At 45.5% G+C, this 22633-nt stretch overlaps 1 pseudogene; it reads left to right on the forward strand.

Moving 5' to 3' along the window:
- Positions 1 to 20699: 20699 nt before the first annotated feature.
- LOC122468247 lies at positions 20700 to 21967 on the forward strand (annotated as a pseudogene).
- Positions 21968 to 22633: the final 666 nt, after the last annotated feature.

Genomic DNA, 22633 nt, shown 5'->3' on the forward strand with positions numbered 1-22633 from the left:
CTCTTTGGTAAAGTTAGATTTTTTTATATCTATGACTACCTTAGAGTTGGGTTCGAGGGCTGGGCCTTGACCCTCCCCTTAGCCCAAAGTCACTCCTTGCTGACAAAGTGGGTTCCTTGTGATCCAGACAGAAGAGCGAGAAAGTCCACATCCCCAACTGCCACGCCAGGAATTGCTGGCTAAAGGGTAGGGGGGCAGGAAGCAGTGCTCCTTTGGGGAGGGGGAGGAGGAGGTGGAGGAGGTAGCATGAAATATATGCACGAAGCCGGCTTGCACGGATGGCTAAGTGAATTCCTCAGTTAGCCCACTACTTTCTGCTCAGCTCCAGCAGCAAAATGAAGCTAATGGTGCTTTGAGTCAGAGACCCTTCAGGAAGTGATTTGAAATCCTCTGAGGAAAACAACAGAGTCAATAAATATCGTCGCATTATGTGTCCAGGCAGCTCCTTCTGCAGATGACATCAGCGGTACGTAGGCAGCTAGAATCTCCCCGAAATTCTGTGAACGTTCCATTGGATCCAGAAGGAAGGGCCTTCAGCCCCAGAACCGTAGTCAGCAGACAGCCTGTGTGTGTTGGCACCGTCACGGATCGTCTCAGCTACAGAAAGTCACTTTGTCCAAGGTCATGTCCTTCCCAAAAGACCCCCACTGATGGGTCATTCATAAAGGCCCAGCCATATAGGCCCCATCCGGGGCAATTCTGACAGGCTCTTGGCAAGAGACAGCTCTCCACGAGGTTGTCTAAGGCTGGGGATGTGCATGTCCACTCAACTTCTCTCTGTTCTTCCCTCTCTCCTCCACAGGTGTCGGTCCCCAGGCATATGCCTTGATATACAGCCCTTTCCTGACATTCCATCTCAGTCTACCTGCCAGAGCCCTCAGCCTGCAGCAAGCATCTACACAAACATTTCCAAAACGAAAGTAACTGTAGAATCAAGGGGAAGGGCCTTACATGTACTGTGTATATAATCTAGGAAGCCAGACTCAAGTTGGCTGAGAATTTGCCCCTGTGTTTCCGGTTTTCATGGTGCCGATAATTAGCAAGAACAACTGCTCACAACTATTTCAAGTAAGGTACAAGTCTATGCTGTTTATTTCTCCTCCATAGAAAATTCACCTGCGATAAAATTATTTGGATACGCCTCCCCTTTATTTGGCAGGTGTTAACAGATTGCAAAAAAATGGCTCCAATTCTCCTTCCACCTGTGTCTATGCCTTTAGCAGTGTAAACCTTCATAATCCTTCCCATCTAGACGTAGGCTAGCCCTTGAATCAAGGATGGCTTTGTGCCTTGCCTTGGCTAACAAAATGTGGGGGAAGCGAGGATGTGCCAGTTTCAAGGTAAGCCTCAAACACTTTGCTCCCTCTTTCGGATCCTTACCCAGCCAACTATGTGCTAAAGCCTGGGTGAGCCCCCCAGGAAGGTGAGGAGCCCGTGCAAGGCGGAGACAAGCTGAAAAAGCAGAGGCCACCCTACAGTTCCCAGCCAACGCATGACCAAGCCCATTTAAGGCCAGAACTGACCAGAAAAGTTCAGCCACAAAATTGTCAGCTACAGAAATAGCTTTTGTTTTAACCCACAAGTTTTAAGGTAGTCGGTCATGCAGCAAACACTGTCTGACCAAACACGGTCAGGACTGACTCTGAAGAATGCATTTTTGAGCAGACTGGTCTATTTCCCAAAACCTATTAAGATATGATATTAAGTAGGTGGAAAGAAATACAGAAAGTGCTCTATGCAGGTAGAGTTAAAATTTCAATTTTAAAACACAGCTTCAAGATAAGACTGCTTAGTCTAAGAAATGAACTTCCAGAGAAATATACAGAAAGAGATTTGTGGTCAAGTTGGAAGTTTGAGGACCATGACCTTGGAAGTCCCCACACGGCCTGCTGTCCCCTTCTCTGTCCCATGGACACAGAAGTGGAGAACTATAGCAGACTGCCTTAGAGAACATTTAGGAACCCAGCACTCTCCCCTCGTCTACCATGGAGAGCAGCAAATGAAAAAAAAGATGATCTCCAGTTCTCCAGTAACAGAATAAACAGTCTTCAGCCTTTTAAAATAAAATTATTTCAGGGGTGCCTGGGTGGCTCAGTCGGTTAAGTGTCTGACTTCAGCTCAGGTCATGATCTCACCGTTTGTGAGTTCAAGCCCCGTGTCAGGCTCTGTGCTGACAGCTCAGAGCCTGGAGCCTACTTCACATTCTGTGTCTCCCTCTCTCTCTGCCCCTCCCCTGCTCATGCTCTGTCTCTCTGTGTCTCAAAAATAAATAAAAACATTTAAAACATTTTAAAATTATTTCAGGGCTCGACACTATTACTTGTTCCTGGATCTGGTTCAAAAAGGTGGATGGCCCTGCAGCCATTTCCTAGGTAAAAAGTCTCCCCGGTCCCTGGCCCAGGTGCTGACATAAACCTGGTTCCTTTTCTGCTGCTGTGCGCATCCAGATAAATGTGCACAGAGCCACTGTTTCCACCCGCTGCTTTGACTCGGAGCGAGGTGTGTATTCCCCTGATAACCTGGTGCCTGTGGTGGTTTGCTGAGTCATAGTTAGACTTCACAAACAGACGCCTTCACCTCAGTCTCCAACGCAAAATTTCCTACAAATTCCACATCGGTTCACATAGGATTTTTAACCTCTTGAACACCCTTTGTCTTCCCGAAACTTTTCATCTCTCCACCCCAGAGGCTTAGGATGCACCCGCATGAACTGGGCTACTTTCTGCTACCCAGCAGCTAGAAGAAACTGCAAGAGGCAGAGAGGTTACATGCCTCTGAGGTGGTATTCTCCGACTGACTCACTGTGGGGCCTCTCAGAACTTTCCAAGTGGACAGCTGGCCTCGGGCAGGAGACAGAGTTAGTGTGTATGCGTTAAAGAGGTATTCAGAAGGTCCTGGTAGCAGGGTTCTAAATTAGAGCCGTGACCTCTCAGTAACCTCCTTTATATTTACATGTGTCCATCTGCAAGGTCACAATGCCATTGGACAAGACAAGTTTTTACTCAGAGAAAGACAAGACGTGAATGACAGTGGCATCCACTGGCATCTGCCAGCGTCTAGATTGCTAGGAATTTCTAAAACATGCCATTTTTCCCAATTAACTCCCTATAGACATTTGCATCCAACCCAGCTCAAGCAAGTACACTGCTTTACAAGTGTAGGGCTGTCAAGGGGGAGGGCGGGGTCTGGTCTACTCCTGTGACACATTCACTTTCCCCTTCCTTATGTAGAGATAACATCTGATCAAGATGAACACCAAGTGTGGTCTTTAAGGAGAAAGTCTCAAAAGGATAGCCCAAGGCATACGTGTCTGTGTATAAGGAGGAAGGTGAACCCCATGGGCTCTACCTGTGGGCTAAGGCAACAGCAGGGATGGCAGACATGTGTCCTCTGGACTCATTTATGAGTCCTTCTTGGGACCCTTCTAGCTAACGAATGTGCAAGCACCCAGTGACCGCAGAAGAACCATGTCTGCTGGGGCGCCTGAGTGGCTCAGTTGGTTGAGCATCCGACTTCGCTCAGGCCATGATCTCACAGTTTGTGGGCTCTAGCCCTGCTACAGCTCTGAGCTGACAGCACGGAGCCTGCTTGGATTCTGTGTCTCCCTCTCTCTCTGCCCCTCCCCCACTGGCGCTCTCCCCCTCTCTCTCAAACCATAGAAACATTAAAAAAAAAAAAAAAAAGAACCATGTTTGTTAATTAGTATACTGTTGACAATGTCAGGACACATATCATCATTATGCTATGCATTTCTCGGCTTCGTTGGTTGCATATTTTAAAACAAAACATGGAGTTTCTACAATTATAACTTTTAAACAGGCGTTCAATATGTTGAAGCTAATAAATATGGACAAGTGCTTAGAAGAACTACATGCATTTCTCAGTGTGTTTAGAGTATGGATATTTTCTTGTGCAGTCTGAACATGTATGTACTTAAAGGTTTTTAAGAAGTATTTAGGGGCGCCTGGGTGGCTCAGTTGTTGAGTGTCCGACTTCGGCTCAGGTCATGATCTCACAGCTTGTGAGTTCGAGCCCCGCGTCGGACTCTGTGCTGACAGCCCAGAGCCTGGAGCCTGCTTCAAATTCTGTGTCTCCCTCTCTCTCTGCCCCTAACCCACTCACATTCTGTCTCTGTCACTCTCAAAAATAAATAAACATTAAAAAAAATAATAAAAAAATAAAGAAGTATTTAAAAAAAGATGAGCTGTATGTAAGAAATGTTAATGCAAGGTCAGGGAAAAGGTCAAAGAGAATATGAAATGAATCAAACGATACGAAGAAAAAAATAAGAATTCAGTAAGAAGAAGAATGTTGGGGTGCCTGGGTGATTTGGTCAGTTGAGCATCTGACTCCTGATATCGACTCAGGTCATGATCTCACAGTTCATGGGATGAAGCCTCACTTTGGGCTCTGCACTGACAGCACAGAGCCTGCTTGGGATTCTCTCTCTCCCTCTCTCTCTGCCCCTCTTCCATTTGCACTCTCTCTCCCTGTCAAAGTAAATAAACATTTTTTGAAAAAGAAGAAGAATGTTAAACAATCTGAAGCATAAGTATAGACTAATAAAAATAATCTCTGGATGCGAATAAATAAGTGAGCGATAATGAAAAGAGGTACCCAAGAACTACCTGGTATAAACAGCACCGGAAAGGGAGGCTATGGGGACAAAAGTTAAATACAATCATATTTTGTTAGCAAATAGGAACATTTTCTCAGGCAGCATATGAAATTCTGGGAAAAGTTAAGTTCTTGGAATTTCTCAGTACCCGTGTTAGATGCATATGTTTTAGCCAAGCTGCTGGAGTCTCCACCTTCTTCAACCAGCTCTGAGTCACTGGCGGGTCAGGAATCTCAATACACAGGGGGCTTCCTATTTCATTGGCTGTGGCTATTTTTAAGCACTTTGGGATCAAGTTATAATCATAACAGTAACAAAAACAGTAGTAACAACTTAAATACATTATTCATAGGTAAGCTTTATTGAGAGCTTCTTATCCACTAGGCTCTGTTTCAACCCTTGGCACGTAATGTAACAATGATCCTTACTACAATTATTATTACCCTCATTGTACAGACGAGGGGTCTGCAACATGTTGCTAGTCTTTTCTTTCTTTCTTTTTTTTTTTTAATTTTTTTTCAACGTTTATTTATTTTTGGGACAGAGAGAGACAGAGCATGAACGGGGGAGGGGCAGAGAGAGAGGGAGACACAGAATCGGAAACAGGCTCCAGGCTCTGAGCCATCAGCCCAGAGCCCGACGCGGGGCTCGAACTCACGGACCTTGAGATCGTGACCTGGCTGAGGTCGGACGCTTAACCGACTGCGCCACCCAGGCGCCCCTTTTCTTTCTTTTTTTTAAATTTTTTTAAAGTTTATTTATTTTTGAGAGAGAGAGCCAGAGTGCAACCAGGGGAGGGGTAGAGAGAGAAGGAGACACAGAATCTGAAGAAGGCTTCAGGCTCCGAGCTGTCAGCACAGAGCCCGACGCGGAGCTCAAACCCATGGACTGTGAGATCATGACCTGAGCCAAAGTCAGATGCTCAACCAACTGAACCACCCAGGTGCCTCCAGAGTGACTAATCTTAAGCTCACATTATTCTTTACTACTTTTCCAATGTTGGAGCTTTATGGGCTGACATAAAGTGGAAAACCCTACTAAAGGCCTGACACGCTCAGTACAGAAACTTTCTGGCTTGCTCAAGAACCACACTGGACCCTGATCCACTGTGGTCTTGTTTCCTTGTCCAGTTTTTCCAAAGGCAGCCTGTGAGCTGCCTGCCTCACACTGACCTGGCCCCCAGGACAGAGAGCTATAGGGTCACGTGTGTTTATGGCCAATGGTGGGCATCACCTTTAACCCAAGCTAGCTAAGGAACCGAATTATCTCCTTTACTGAACAATCTCATTGACTAGGCAGGAGAAGACCATTGGTTAAGAACAAGAGAGAAGGCATTTTAGAGTCAGACAGGTTCAAATCTCAAGCCTAGCACTTACTGGGTGTGATTATGGACAAGTAATTTAACCTCTGTCAGCCTCTGTTTCCCTCTACACGGCAAAAAGATGAAAGGAATTGGGTTTTACTTGCAGCATGAAGAAGTAAAAAAAAAAAAAAAATCCATAGACTCAAGTTTCCCAGTCAGCATTTCTAACAGCTAGAAGGGTTTGCCAGAGAGGTTATGGAATCCTCCTTTCTATAAACCTTTACAACTATGACACAGCCCCGTTACTCAAAGAGGGGTTTCACTGAGACCTTCCCCCTTCTAGAGTGCAATCCTGGTGGTCTGGGAAGGACTTACAGGTCTTTGGTCTCTTAACATCAATATCGGTGACACTCTTTTGCCTCTAATCTGTTTGTTTAACAAAAGTGAATGTTGACATAATCACTTCCTTGTGTGCCTCTACCCGCATTCCAAACTTCCGTGAGATGAATTAAAAATCAAGACAGGTATTATATGCGGGTGATGAATCACTGAACTCTGCTCATGAAATCGATACTGTACTGTACATTACCTAATGAGAATTTAAATAAAAATTTGAAAAAGAATAAAAAAAATCAAGATATTTTTATTTGAAAACTGTTGGCCACTGCAGTTTCAAGACTGAGAAACTCCCTACTTAAACTTAAGATGTACCTGATAATCTTTTAAGTTTATTTATTTATTTTGGGGCGGAGGGGCAGAGAGGGAGAGAGAGAATCTCAAGCAGGCACTGCACTGTCAGTGCAGAGCCCGACCTGGGGCTTGAACTCACAAACCATGAGATCGCGACCTGAGCCGAAACCAAGAGTCGGACACGTAGCTGACTGAGCCACCCAGGTGCCCCCAATAGTCTTTATCAGTGTGGCAAAAGGTACCAAATTACTTCTATGCATCAATGAAATGATTAGGCAGAGGCAGGTGCAACGTGAGGAACGGTCGCATTAAACAAAACAACTTCTCAAAAACCTTTTCGTTCCCTGAGCACTAAATCTCATGAATTGAGGCCTCGTCTACCTTTTGCGCTGGCCGGGAAACGGAGAGAAAGACAGGTGGACCAAAGTACAGAAGGTGCAGTAATGAATTTTAGGCACTTGTGAAGAGAGCCAGCCTGAGTAAGTGGATGAATCGGGCAGTGGTCAGTTCTACCCGGTGGCATTACTGCAGAGACTCAGCTCCGGGTTTTGGCCAGAGGGCAGACCGCACCCAGGAAGGGCTTTGGCTCAACAGTTGCCGGACGGAGAAAAGCACAGACATATTCATCCCTCCCATGGCCCGGGTCTGCCAGACCACCTTCTGATGGCACCACCTAAGACTGTCGGGGAGGAACGTGCTACAGACAAGTAAGCAACCCTGACAATTCATTCCATTGTTCCAGAAATAGTGACAGTGTCCACGCTTTGGGCTGTGCTGGGGATACAGGGTAAGTAAGGCCTCATCCATGCTCCCAGGGACTTGCGGTTCAGGAAGAAGAAAAACACAATTATAGAAGAAGGTACAACAGAGCATGGGAATCATGATAGGGGAAACAGTGTGTAACAGGGGTCCTCACCTAGTCTGGGGTCAGGGAGTCGTTAAAGAGAAACCAAGCTGGACACGAGGTAAAGGTGGTCGAGGCAGGTTTGACTCAGTAACGACTGTAGGTGGAGAAAGAGACTTCAATGTGGACTGAGCTCATTTCCAAGTACAGCAGTGACAGCTGGGAATTTGGAGCCAGTAAGCAGAGTGAGGGGGGTCAGCGGATGGAAAATCACTAAGAGGAGACATCAACGGGTTGGGATTCTTGCTAAACTGGCCAAACAGGAGTTTTGCTACAGGCAGGCCAGGGGCTTTGGTGTCAAGGGTGGGGGATGAGGAGTGTGATCAGATACCAAGGGCCAGGGGCCCGGGGGAGTCTCACTAAATAGACTGAGCCAATTCTTGCTAAAACTGGACCTCAGCAGGCCACAGACAGAGCCCACGGTTGGGGCCTGGTCAAAAATGGGGACTCACAGGAGGATGTGTAAAGTATGGTCAAGAAGAGAGACTTTGTGGGGCGCCTGGGTGGCCCAGTCAGTTAAGCATCCAACTCTTGATGTCAGCTCAGGTCACGAGCTCACAGTTCATAGGTTCGACCCCCTGAGTTGACTGTACAGAGCCTGCCTGGGATTCCCCTTCCCCTTCTCTCTCCCTCTTTCTCTCTCTCTCTCTCTCTTCTCTCTCTGACCCTCCCCACTCCTGCTCTCTCTCTCTCTCTCTCAAAATAAGTAAACTGAAAAAAAAAAAAAAGAAAGAGAGAGAGGGGCACCTGAGTGGCTCAGTCGTTAATTGTCCAACTCTTGGTTTCAGCTCAGGTCACAATCTCTCGGTTTGTGAGTTCAAGCCCCACACCAGGGCTCCCTGTTTCAGATTCTCTCTCTCCCTCTCTCTCTCTCTCTGCCCCTCCCCTGCTTGTGCTCTCTCTTTCTCTCAAAATAAATAAATAAACTTTAAAAAAAAAAAAGAAGAAGGGGCACCTGGGTGGCTCAGTCGGTTGAGCATCTGACTTCAGCTCAGGTCATGATCTCGCGGTCCGTGAGTTCGAGTCCCGCGTCGGGCTCTGTATTGACAGCTCAAGAGCCTGGAGCCTGCTTTGTATTCTGTCTCCCTCTCTCTCTGCCCCTCCCCTTCTCATGCTCTGTCTTTCTCTCTGCCAAAGATAAATAAATATTTTTTAAAAATTTAAAAAAAGAAGAAGAAGAAGAAGAGAGACTTTGTCAGAGTTCTTCTTGCAGAAAGGTACATTTAACCTGCAGGCTGAAGGCTGAAAACAGTCTGCATGAGGGCAGATCTCCAAGCATAGAGAAGGGCAAGTGTGAACACCCCAGATTCTGCGTATCTGGCAAAGTAGACAAAGCTGGTTATGTCGGCAGATGAAGTCTGGGGCAGAGGATAGGAAGTGAGATTAGAAACAGAAGCAAGAGAGATTCTGCAGCCTTTGCAAATGGTGCCAGAACATGAGATTTGTACTAAGGCCCCGTGGGGAGGAGGGGGGGAGGTTTAACCGGGGGAGTGAGAGAGTGATTTTTCTAGCTTGCAGGCTGGCAGGCAGAGGGGAGAGGCAAGGCAGGAGGCAGGGAGTCCAGCTGAGCAAGTGCTAGAGTAACTGGGTGTGAGTTAATACAGCTGGATGAGGGAGGCCGTCAGGAGCTGGAGAGAAATGCAAAGATTAAGACAGTCTTCGATCAGGAATAGTGGGACTTGACTTAGTGGCATGATTCAATGGCAGGAGAGAGAAAGGCGGGAGTCGAGAACAACCCAAGGGATTCTGACTTTGGCTACTGGATAGAAATTGAAGTTAGTAACACTGGTGGAAGAAAAGCTAGTAGGGGAAGATGATCATTAGCTTGACACACATTGGGTTTGACTTGTAAGACATTCAAGTCTGGAGCTCAGGCACGGAAACCCTGTCATCCTCAGTTCTGACGGTGCCTTGCATTGTCCCTTGAGGGCTGACGTGGCGGCCTCCTGTCATTTCCTCGCTGATTATCAGGGACTTGTTCTGAGGGCTCACCTAGAGCAGGCAAGGTGGATGCCCAGGAAAGAGACGTTGGAGAAGGTGTAGCGAGGAGAGAAAGAATAATGGGAGGGGGGTGCCTGGGTGGCTCAGTCAGTTAAGCCTCCGACTTCAGCTCAGGTCATGATCTCACGGTTCGTGAGTTTGAGCCCCGTGTCGGGCTCTGTGCTGACAGCTCAGAGCCTAGAGCCTGCTTCGGATTCTGTGTCTCCTCTTTCTCTGTCCCTCCCCAGCTTGCACCCTGTCTCTCTCAAAAATAAATAAACATTAAAAAAAAATTTATTTTAAAGAAAGAGTAATGGGAGGGGCGGCCAGTGAAAAGAGAATGTAGGAAGCATCAAAAGGGATAATTCCTTCCTCTTTTCCCTCTTATCTTTCTAGAACCTTGCCCAGTCCCGCTTCTAAGAACAAAGTCCAGGAGGTGTCATGCACTTTCTAGGAATTCACACACCAAGAGTACGATTAATAGCCTATAGGAAACCTGTCTACAAAGAACTCAGCTCAGGGGCACCTGAGTGGCTCAGTTCGTTAAGCATCCAACTCTTGGTTTTAGCTTAGGTCATGATCTCATGGGTTCATGAGTTCAAGCCCCACACTGAGCACTGCACTGACAATGTGGAGCCTGCTTGGGATTCTCTCTCTCCCTCTGTCTGTGTCCCTCTCCTGCTCACGTGCACTCTCTCTATAAACAAACAAACAAACAAACAAACTTAAAAAAAAAGATAGGTTATCTTAAAAAGCAAAACAAACAAAAAACAAAGAACCCAGCTCATAAAGTGATTTGGAGGCAATTTACCAGTAGGATTAAGATGCTTTCCCATATACATTCATCAACTTGGACAGAAGCATCAAGTTGGGTGAAGAGGGCAAGATGCATGATGAAACAGAAATACTGAAAATCCTCTTACAGAGATACTATGGAGAGAGCTAGTTGTTACCTGAAGGGAAGGAGGGAGGAGAAGGGGGTGATGGAGACATATTCGTATTTCTCTGTACCTCAACCATATCAATAATGATTTGTTAAAATTTAGTTAAAATTAAGAGCTCGTGCCTATTTGGCAAAGTGTTAACATCTGTTAAACCTGGGAGCTTGGCAGATGTATTTATGTAAAATATTTCATTAAGGGGCACCTGGGTGGCTCAGTCAGTTGAGCATCTGACTTTGGTTCAGGTCATGATCTTATGGTATGTGGGTTTGAGCCCCGTGTCAGGCTCTATGCCGACAGCTCAGAGCCTGGAGCCTGCTTCGATTCTGTGTCCCCCTCTCTCTCTGCCCCTCCCCCACTCATGCACACTCTCTCAACTAAACATTTAAAATAATAATAATAAAATTATTAAAATGGCTGTACACTGTATCTTTCTTACACAAGAATTCCAAATAATATAAATAGATACTCCCCACCCCTCCAGGAGGTGACACTTAACCCCATCCTTCCCAAGGGCGGGCTGGGCTTAGTGAAACAGTTCCAAAGACTAGACAGAGGAGAGAAAGGGATAAACAGAACCCGTACACTGGAGAAAACTAGTAGATACCACCTTCACCAGGTGACGAAGGTTAACATCACCAGACATATCAGGTGGTATCATGTAATCCTCATATGATGTGACAAGAAGGGCCCTTCACTTCTCGTGGTACCCTTTCCAAAAACTCTTAATCCCAGTTAATCACGTGAAAACAACAGACCCACTCTCAGGGCCACCTGGCCAGTACTCAAGACTGTCAGCTATTAAAAAGAAAGCAAGAATGAGAAACCACCGTCAGATACCAGAGGACACATACAGGAGACAGTGAAATCTGAATTAAGTCTGGAGTGTAGTTACAGTAACGTACGAGGGTTGGTTTCTCGGTTGGGACAAACGTACCTGGCTTATGTAAGCTGTTACCAATAGGGGGACACTGGCTGCTAGGGGCTATATGAAATCACTCTGTCCTATCAATGCAGCTTTTCTATACCTCTGACATTATTCCATCAGAAAAGTTTATTTGTAAAAGAAGGACTGTGCGTAGGGCACCTGGGTGGCTCAGTTGGTTAAGCGTCCGACTTCAGCTCAGGTTATGATCTCACAGCTCATGAGTTCAAGGTCTACATCGGGCTCTGCGCTGACAGCACGGAGCCTGCTTGGATCCTCTGCCTCTCTCTGTCTCTGTCTCTCTTTCTCTCTCAGCCCCTAACCCTCCCTCAAAAGTAAACATTAAAAAAAATCTGTTAATAAAAATATTTTTTGAAAAGGACTGTGTGCCATCAAGAACCCTCCCTCTCAAAATGAAACCAGCGAGGAGTCAGGTGTGCCTTTGGGAATCACAACACATTATGAAAGTACAATGGGGGTGGGGAGGGCGCCTAGATGGCTCAGTCAAGAGTCAGTGTCCGACTCCTGATCTCAGCTCAGGTCTTGCTCTCAGGGTCGTGAGTTCAAGCCCCACAAAAAGTACCACGGCACCTTGTTTCCGAGCACGGATGGAGAAGCAGATGCATGGTGGAGGTCAGTTTTTCAGAAAACTGAAACCAACCCTTCAATCACAAAAAAATAGATTAATACTTTCAACTGTTTTTTAATGGCGAGCTTTCACAAGTGGATGATAAAGTTCCCTGCCCTTTGAACAGAGGACACTAACTGTAACTGAATCCTTTCTAGGTGAGTCAGGGTCACGGGGGAGGATGGCTGTGAGGTCGTCACACCACACCACACACGGTTGGTTCTGCCTTTCATCTTCCTCACTGCGGTAGGGTGCAGGAGACACAGAGGCCAGCCGCCACAGCTAAGACATGGCTATGAAAAGGCCAAATAAGATGGATGTGGATTGGGTGCCTGGGAGGCTCGGTCAGTTACGCGTCCGACTTCAGTTCAGGTCATGATCTCACGGTCTGTGAGTTTGAGACTCGCGTGTGGCTCGGAGCTGACAGTACGGAGCCTGCTTAAGATTCTGTGTCTCCCTCTCTCTCTGCCCCTCCCTGACTTGCTCTGTCTCTCTCTCCAAAATAAGTAAATAAATTTAATGAAAAAAAATATGGATGTGGATTAAGACATCATAACCTCATGTGAACCAGCACCCTAAACAAGCAATTTAGCTGAGGACAGCAGCTGGCAGTTGGTTTTCCCATATATCTATTATTTCCCATCTCGGGGTTAGAAACACAGTTACTGTAGTTTGCTGAATGTGAAGCCTGTCCTCTGAACAACCGAAGACACCACAGTCCCTGCGTACCTCATGCCAGGCCTGGGAAGCAGGTGCAGGTGAGGGGTTAACTCATTGGTATCTTCATGAGGGAGTTCAAATTGTGACCTTGTCTGGCTCTACTCAGAGAATATTTTGTTGGTGATGTATATCACGGGGGGATTCTTGGGTTTCTGTTACACGGAGGAGTGTCTCATAAACCCAAAGCAGTACGACGTGAGCCAGGGTGATAAGCAGCCAGAGAAGGGAAGTCTTTTCTTCAACCTTCTCCCAGGACCACGTGCCTCTCGCCCTTCCTGGAATCCAACAAACACCACCTCACAGCCCCGTCAAGCGATGGGGTCCCCTCTGGAAGATGGGCTTCACCCCACTCTCTGAGACAGCTTTTCACTCAGTCAGCCCCCCAACCTTTACTTAATCTCACACGAAGACGGCATATAGCACCTTCCCCAAATCTCTTTTTCTTGAATGACCTCAAAAAAGAGCCATAAAAATGACGTGATGGGTTGTTTTCACCCTATAAGCAAGAGAGATAGCTATTTCTAGAATCAAGATTTGGGGACAGGAGATATTTAACGAGAAATGAGGGTGTTCAAGAAGCTTCCCATACAATGTCCACCTTGTCAGTTGTTTGCTGCAGAGAGGACTCAAGCTTCCATTAACATCGCTGATAGAAATAAACAAGGCCAGGTTTTGACCTGAAATTAGTGGTCAGCTAACTAATCTTAAACAAAAGACATTTTAACATCCACACTATGTCCCCATTCCTCTAGGAAAGCCTGCAAAGATCTATACTCCACTTAGGGCAGGATTTTGCAATTTTTAGTACAATTCAAATTTGGGGACCTGATAATCCTTTGCTATGGAGGGCTGTCCTGTGGGCTGCAGGAAGTTGAGCAGCTAGGGTTGCTAGAGGTAGCAGATTAAAATGTAAGGGTCTTGGGGCGCCTGCGTGGCTCTGTCGGTTAAGCGTCCGTCTGAGCTGACAGCTCAGAGCCTGGAGCCTGCTTGGGATTCTGTGTCTCCCTCTCTCTCTGCCCCTCCCCTGCTAAGTCCTCTGTGTCTCTCTGTCAAAAATGAATAAACATTAAAAAAAAAATTTGTAATGTAATGGTCTCAGTTAAATGTGAATTTCAAATAAATGACAAGATGGTTTTCTGTTTTTTTTAGTATAGGTACGTCCCATGAAATATTCATAGCATCCCTGGTCTCTATCCACTAGATGCCAGTAGCATTACCCACCCCAGCCCTGGCCTCAGTTCTGACAACTAAAAATATCACCAGACATTGCCAAATGTCCCCTTGGGGGGAGGGGCAAAACTGCCTCCAGTGGAGAGCCGCTGATTCAGGACAACACAACAGAACGCTTCAAATCCGAGTCCCTTTATCTTAGCTTTCAGAAGTAATCTGAATCTACTGGCTAAAGTATCAGCGAAAGAATCGAGACACTCTTCTACACGTCTTAAACATTTTGAAAATATTACTACTTTGCTACTTATTTATTTATTTTTGAGAGAGAGAGAGAGAAAGAGAGAAAGAGAGAGAATGCAAATGGGGGAGGGGCAGAGAGAGAAAATCCAAAGCAGGTTCTGTACTGTCAGTGCCAAGCCTGACACAGCGCTCGAACCCACGCTCCACGAGATCATGACCTGAGCCGAAATCAGGCATCGGATGCTTAACCGACTGAGCTACCCAGGAGCCCCTCTTTATTTTGCTTTTTAATGTCCTTTGGAATCAATCTCTTCTGGCCTTTCATGCCGGGTAAACTCTTGGCTCTCTTTCCGAATTAGCAGGCTCATTTTGATCAGATGATATAAATTACGAAACCTGCCATATTCTCCTTTTTCCTTCACAGCTAGAAAGCTTAGCGGTAAAATTAATGCACAGTTGGAGAAATCACCTGAGCTCACCTGGCCCGTATTTTATTATTTTTTCAAACAAACAGCTACACAGTGGCTTTTGTATGCACATATATTTTAAACACTTTACACATATTAACTTCTTGAATTCCTATCACTTCTTAATTACCTTATGGGTACGTGCTATTATTATCCTCCCTTTCAGGATACAAAACTGAGGTCCTTTTTTGGGTATTTTTGTAAATTATTTCCTCTTTCATGACTGTCCTTTGTGTATAAGGAAGCCCCCTCCCATCCTGTTTGGAAGCTGATCGCACACTGAGACCACTTTGGACTCTCAGCCTCGCCTGTCTCTAGTTTCAACCTCTACCATGGCAACCAGCCCCAACTACTTCTTCCAGGCTCACCCTCCCAGAGCCCAGCCTCGTACCCATGCACGCACCTCTCATCTCCCATCTTGGCTTCCCTGTTAACACCAAGATGGGGGACACCAAGGGACCCCGCTTCAGAGCCCAGAATCGCGCAGCCCAGAACTGCAGGGGAATTAACACCTCATGGTGTGAGTGTTGTGCGATCGGAGATGGAAACTGGTAGATAAATTTATTCTTTTTTTTTTCACTCCAGGCTGTTCTGAGATGCAGCTTTTCAGAGAGGGTGCTGAAATAAAGCCACTGGCAATACTTAGTGGCAACCAGCTCACTTATCTCTCTGCTCAAATGTCTCTCCTTCTCTCTGCCTCGTTCCTACATCACCTATTCTCTGGCTTCTGCTCCCCGATATTGTGCTCCTGACAAAGCAGCAGAAACACATTATTATCCCGCTCTGCTCTCTAAGGAATTCAGACTACAACACTTAGAAATAATTACAAATAAAATCACACTGGAAGGACGTTTATCTACTTACTTTCATTAACTTCAGAGTCAGCAATATTTATTGTGGTCCAATCAGAACAGAATTCTGGAATGCTAGGGGCGCTTGCGTGACTCAGTCAGTTAAGCGTCCAACTTCAGCTCAGGTCATGATCTCACAGTTCGTGGGTTCAAGCCTTACGTGGGCTCTGTGCTGACAGCTCAGAGCCTGGAGCCTGCTTCAAATTCTGCATCTCCCTCTCTCTCTGCTCCTCCCCCAGTCACACTCTCTCTCTCTCAAAAACAAATAAACATTAAAAACAATTTTTTTTAGAATTCTGGAACATTCTCCCTAGCAGGACGTTTAAGAGTCAACCCCATTATTTTTACAGCTGAGAATACCAAGACCCAAAGAGGGAAGAGGATCGCTCCAAATCACATGCCTTGGTAGTGCTGTGTGAATATAGCACATTTAGTTGAGTGTCCACAGGGTCAGATTGCCATACCAATTATTTCACTTCACGCTTGAAAACTGGGGGGTTAGCATGATTGTCCCCATTTTGTGCATAAGAAACAGAGGCTCAGAAAAAGTGCAGTAAAATGTTCAAGGTCACCATGTTAGCAAAATGGTAGAGTCCGGTATACATGAGGCCTCCAAACTGGTTCTTTCCCCAATTGCCTCCTGGCCATTCTGGGAGTCAGGCAGAAAAACACACCTGACCTTCGGAGCAAAAGGCAAAACACACCTGCTTCAGAGCAGCTTCCAGGCTCTGAGCTGTCAGCACAGAGCCTGACTCGGAGTTTAAACTCGTTAACCACAAAATCAATGACTTGAGCGAAGTCAGACGCTTAATCGACTGAACCACCCAGGCGGCCCGAGGTATTGTACTCTCCGACAACAGTGTGTGTATACAGTAAGTGCTTAATAAATGTTAGCCAACAGCAGTTCTCCGGAATCAAAGATGCCTTCCGAAAACAACATCAGCTTCTCTTCTGTAGGTGCTTACTAAGTGCCAAGTGTGGTGCTAAGCATTTTCCATAGAAGAAGGAATCTCTTCTTTTTTTCTTTTTCTCTTATTTTATTTTTCAAAGTGTATTTTTATTTATTTTAAGAAAGAAATAGAGAGCAAATGGGGGAGGGACAGAGAGAGAGAGGGAGAGAGGATCCTAAGCAGGTTCCATGCTGTCAGCCCAGAGCCTAACACAGGGCTCGAACTCATGAACCATGATATCATGACCTGAGCCAGAACCAAGAGTCGGATGTTTAAACGACTGAGCCACCCAGGCACCCCTATTTTATGTTTTCTTGCAAGATTTTATTTAAATTCAAGTTAGTTAACATATGGTGTAGTATTGGTTTCAGAGGTAGAATTTGGTGACTCATCACTTCCATAGGACACCCAGTGCTCATCCCAACAAGTGTCTTCCTTAATGCCCGTCACCCATCCCCCCACCCCCCCATCAACCCTGTTTGTTCTCTATAGTTAAGAGTCTCTTATGGTTTCCCTCCCTCTCTGTTTTTATCTTATTTTATTTTTGAAGGAATCTCTTCTGACCATCCTAACCTCATGAGGGAGGAAGATGAAGGGGAATGTCTACCCTCTCCTCTTCATTTCTTATCGCTTCTATCAATAGTTTACAAATGTCAGTCATTTATGTACTCACTTGTTGGACTTTGCCGTATCTATATGCCAGTTTTAATTTTTTTTTTAAGTAAACTCTACCCCCAAGATGGGCTTTGACCTCATAACCCTGAGACCAAGAGTCACATACTCTACGGATGGAGCCAGCCAGGCGCTGCCCACCCCCCTGTGTACCAGTTTTAAAACTTAAATTTCTAGTATAGTTTTGTCCTAAGCAAGAATACTCCCAAATATTAGGTTTGAGCACTAGTTATGTTTTTCCTTACACACATTAAAACATGCATATGCACCATCAAAATGAAAAATGCTATTATTTAAAATACCCTAGGGGGAAAAAAAGAACAGGATTGGAAAATACTCCAGAAAAAAAATAAGAGAACAACATTGGCAAAACATTGATCATTATGAAACCAGATATTGAGTGCCTGGGGCTGTACCATGTACCATTGTCTCATTTCATGTGTCTTTGACATTTTCATGATAGTTTAAAAAATAAAATAAAACAAACTTATCAAATCTGGAGGTGGGGAAGGGAATGTTCTCACGCAGAGACCTAAAACCATCTCACATTCCCCAGAGAAGCTGTCACACTCTAGGAAACGCTATCCCATAATACCTACTAGAAGGTGAGTATCATGGGGACAGACACTCAGGCTTCATTCTTTCACGTGGGTTGCATCCCCTGTGCTTAGAACAGTAAGTCACAGATGTAAATGCCCAACTTAAGTTTGCCGAATTGATGAATGAATGATTATCAAGCTTCTCATCACCCTTGTGGCTTCCAGCTCTGTCTCCGTGGATGCCCTATAACTGCTAACTCTCCCTAGAGCGGGCGATAAATTAACTCGAAAATGTTCACCCCAAAATGATTGGGGTTGCACAAACAGGCCTCATCTGAGGAGCTCCCCCTGTTTTTCTTTTACTGCTACACCATCTGGCTTCTGTTATTGTGAAAAATACCTAGTAAGTTTCAGCAAAAGTCCACAATCGTATATGGTGGGCACTGGGCATTTTCTGCTAAGTGCAGCCAAATGTCTTAAACGCTATTACCTGGCCACTGGCTTTTATGTCTTTGGTCAGAGAATCCCTTGCAGGGTGCTGCTGAGAAAAGTTTTATAACCAGTGTCTTCAGCGGCGTTAAGTGCTATCAGCCTGGGAAAAGAAGGAAGGAACGAGGTGGTCTCAGGAGCCAGAGATGACCCTGTGCTTTAGGAGTCTGACGTGTGCCTCCACTCCAACATGGACTGTGCCTGTTCTAAGCCGCTGGGGAGCACATCCTCTCCCCCTCACACCTGGAGCACAGCCAATGCTACCTACTCTCTGAAGATACTCTCTGGGGTATTCTGAGATCAGATTCTGGTACCAAATTAGGTGTCTCAATTAAGGGTTGAATATACTAGAAGTCTAAATCTATCCAGGAGGAGAGAAAGACCTGGGTGGCATCGCTTTTTGTGTATATAATTAAAAGGCGGTGAGAGTGTGCTCCTTTATTAGACACAGCAATTAGTATTATGCAAAGATACTGTTTCAATTATAATACCATTTTTTTTTCCTTTGCTGGAGGATACGTGCCAAATTTCTATTAAATATCTGCGTACCTTCTGACTCTTCTTATGTATTCAGTGTAACTCCTTTGAATACAGCAACAATAAAAGCGATCATACAGGGGCACCTGGGTGGCTCAGTCGGTTAAGCATCTGACTCCTGATCTGGGCTCACGTCATGATCTCACGGTTCATGAGTTCAAGCCCTGTGTTGGGCTCTGCTCTGACAGCAAGGAGCCTGTTTGGGATGTTCTCTCTCCCTCGCTCTCTGCCCCTCCGCCATGCAACAGCCCTCTCTCTCTCTGCCTCAAATAACATAAATAAACATTTTTTTTTAATTTTAAAGAGATTATATGACTAACTTAAAGATCCCAAATATCAGAAACAATTTTTAAAAAGTCTGAGCAATTAGAGCAAACATTCTACTTTACTGCCACGAAATACAAATACAGAAATTATGCTTCTACTCCCCCAATCTCTACTCTGGAAAAAGCTTTCTCTCTCTGCTTATGGGATGAGAACAATGCATCACGTCATTTTTATGGAACTTTCTGAGAAGTGACGTGGACGCAGGGTTGGAGGCCCTGGAGCCTTCTAATTAGGATTACTTCCATATGATCCACGTTCAGATGCTGAACTGAGCCAAATGGACCACCCAAGACAAAGCTGAGGAGGCAACTGTTCCATGGCTTGTGTCATAAATTAAACCTAAAGCATCTTTCTGAGGAAGTGATCAGCAGATAACCGTCAGCATAAAAATCCTACATGGAAATCAAGTAGAGGAGTGGCCCACCGACAAATGAAAAGGGGCTCAGCACTCGTTTGAGGGAATTAAAGGTAAATGTGTCCTTTCTCACCTCTCTGCTGGCCTGCTGAGATAGCCTGCTAACAGCAGAGCAACATTCTTGCAGAATTCTCCTTCCACCTGCAGGCAGAGCAATCTTTTAAAAACAGAAAATCAAGTCGTCTTTCCACTGCTTGAAACCTGGCTTCCCAGTTCACTTCCCAGGTTGGTTTGTTTGAGTTTTAAAGTTTATTTATTTTTGAGAGAGACGGTGGGGAGGCGGGGGGGGGGGGGGGGGGGGGGGGAGAGGCAGGGAGTGAGTGAGCGAGAGAGGGGCTGAGGGAGAGAGAGGGAGACAGAGGATCCCAAGCAGGCTCTGCGGCTCAGCACAGAGCCAGATGCCGGGCTCGAACTCACGAGTTGTGAGATCATGACTGGAGCTGAAACCAAGAGTCACAGAGGCTTAACCCACTGAGCCCCCCAGGCATTCCCCGCCAGGCGCGGCGGGGGCGAGGGGGGGGGCGCCCCTGTATATTTAAATACAAGCTGCAACATACTTTAACATAAATTGAATATAAATTACTTGGGGCTGCAACATTTTGCATTTACAACGTCTTAGAAATCTTTTCATGTTAGCACACGGAGATGGATCGCTCTCTTTGTAGCCTACGAAGCGCTAGACAGGCTACAGCTCCCTTGTCTACTTTCTTTTTTGGTTATTATTTTTTTAAGCGTTTTATTTATTTTTGAGAGAGAGCACAAGTGGGGGAGGGGCAGAGAGAGGGGGACAGAGCAGCCCTAGCAACTCTGCACTGATGTGGGGCTTGAACTCACCAACCAGGAGATCATGACTTAAGCAGAAGTGGTAAGCTCAACCGGCTGGCCACCCAGGTGCCCCAGGTATTCTCTTATTAATGACTATTTAGATAGTTAACCCTTTTCTGCTGGTCTATATAAATGGGGCTGAAGGGAACATTCTACATACATCTTCTTGTTTTACTTTGAGGGTTTATCTTAAGACACTGAGAAGCAGTTTTATAAAACTTCAATAGCCACAGCCAAGTTGCCTTCCAAACTAACTGTGGGCACACCCCACCCGAGGAGTGTGAGCTCTATTTACTCACACCTTTGCCAATATTTTCTTCTCGGTGTTCTGGAATGTCTATTCCTGCGACTCATACCATTCTTTAACTCTAGGAAATTCTTGTGTATTCTTTCTTGAATCATTTCTTTAAATACTGTATCCCTCCACCCTCTCCATTTTCTGCGTGTGAATGGTGGAACTTTGAATCTACACCTCATGTTCCCGGAGTTTCCTTTCCTACTTACCATCTTTTCTCCTGCATGGTGAAAAGGAGGATTTCTTGGCTCCATCTTCCAAGTTACGAACGTGCTCTTGGTCAGAGTGCAGTCCCCGCTTGCACTGCGGGGTTGCGTCCTTGCTGCACTGAGCTGCACCTGCCGCCCACGGCTCTGGAGCGCGTCGCCGGGCGCGCAGCTTGCAGAGCGCACGCGGCCCGAGTCCCGGTCCCAACCGTCTGTAGCGGGTCTTGCCCAGCAGCCACGGGGGCGTCCCGGCGGCTCCTGCACACGGTGATCCCCGGCGCCCCGGGCTCCGGCAAGCATACCCTGACTTTGCGCATCACCAAACACTCCCGGCTGAAAAAGTTCTCCAGCGGGGACCTGATCCGAGAAAACATGCTGAGGGACACAGAGATCGGTGTGTTCGCCAAGGTTTTCATGGACCAAGGGAAGCTCATCCCGGACCACGTCATGACCCGGGTGACCCTTCACGAGCTGAAAAATTTCAGCCAGGAGAGCTGGCTGTTGTGTGGTTTCCCCCAGAACACTGCAACAAGCTGAGGCCCTGGATAGAGTTTATCAGATACACCTGGTGTTGAACCTGAACGTGCCCTCTGAGGTCATCCAGCAACGCCTCTCCGCTCGCTGGATTCATCCAGACAGTGGGCGCGTCTACAACCTTGAATTCAAACCTCCCAAAGTGGTTGGCGTGGACGATCTGACCGGCGAGCCTTTCGTTCAGCGTGAGGATGATAGACCAGAGACGCTCATCAAGAGGCTGAAGGTTTACGAAGACCAACCAAATCTGTCCTGGAATATTACCGGAAGAAGGGAGTGTTGGAAACATTCTCCGGAACAGAGACCAACGAGATCTGGCCCTGTATGCATGCTCTCCTGCAAACAAAAGTTCCACAAATAGACCCGAAAGCATCGGTTATTCCATGAGGACACACGCTGGCTGGCAGTTAGCAAGATGAACAGATCTCTTCTTCTTTTCGTTTACAAGTTCCTTGTTCTAAGTACTCCGCCATGTACGAATTCCTTGAAAGTTATATTAGTTGTGTTTCTGTGGATGTTACTTTGTTATTTTGTAAGGATCCGCCAAATGAGTCTCATGCTGAAATTTGTCTTTGGAGATTTCCTGGTGTGTTTCATCCAGCTATGGGGGCACAATTCAAAATGTCCAAGCTTAAAAAATTCTCTTAGAGCAAGATTAAAAGAGCAATTGGTAGCAATAGGACTTTTGTTCAGGAGGAAAAAGTGATTGGTTTCCTATTTTTCTGGAAAAGTAAAAAATTACATTATATGAATTTGGAGAAAGTATCTAGTTAATCAGAGGCTTTTGTATAGCCAGATGCCAAAAAAAAAAAAAAAACCCAAAACAAACAAACAACAACAACAAAAACAAAACCAAAAAAACCCACAACATTTCCAGCACATGGGGCATGGTTTTGTGAGATGCTGTATCTATAAAATTCTGTATGTATAAATTCAGATAAAAATAGCTGGATTTATAAATTCGGTACAGAATGCAAATTTATTGTTGCCTTATTTAAACTAAGAAACCTATAAGGTGCCTGTATAAGCTGCATTTATTTTGTTGTTAAACATACTTTCAGTTTACTCAGAATTTTCAAGTTGCTATAAAAATGTATCACATAACATTTAGGAAAATATTACTTTGATATGACTTGTTTTCTCCTGAAAATACATGAGCACTGAGGGATATAACTTATGTTAGAAATTGACATTATGATACAAGCTCTTGGATAAGTACCAGAGTTGAATGAATTTTCCTAAGTGAAAATGTAAATGACATGTTGCATTTTCAGAGGTTACTCGGTTAAGAAATGTGTCTTTAGGATCTGCTTGCCAGTTCTTCTGATCATTCTGCCTTGAAGAGTAACAAAATACTTAAAAATAAGAAGAAAAACTTACAACATGATGTAAAATACACATACTTTG

This window comes from Prionailurus bengalensis, chromosome A1 (assembly GCF_016509475.1).
Source record: "Prionailurus bengalensis isolate Pbe53 chromosome A1, Fcat_Pben_1.1_paternal_pri, whole genome shotgun sequence".
Taxonomy (NCBI): Eukaryota; Metazoa; Chordata; class Mammalia; order Carnivora; family Felidae; genus Prionailurus; species Prionailurus bengalensis.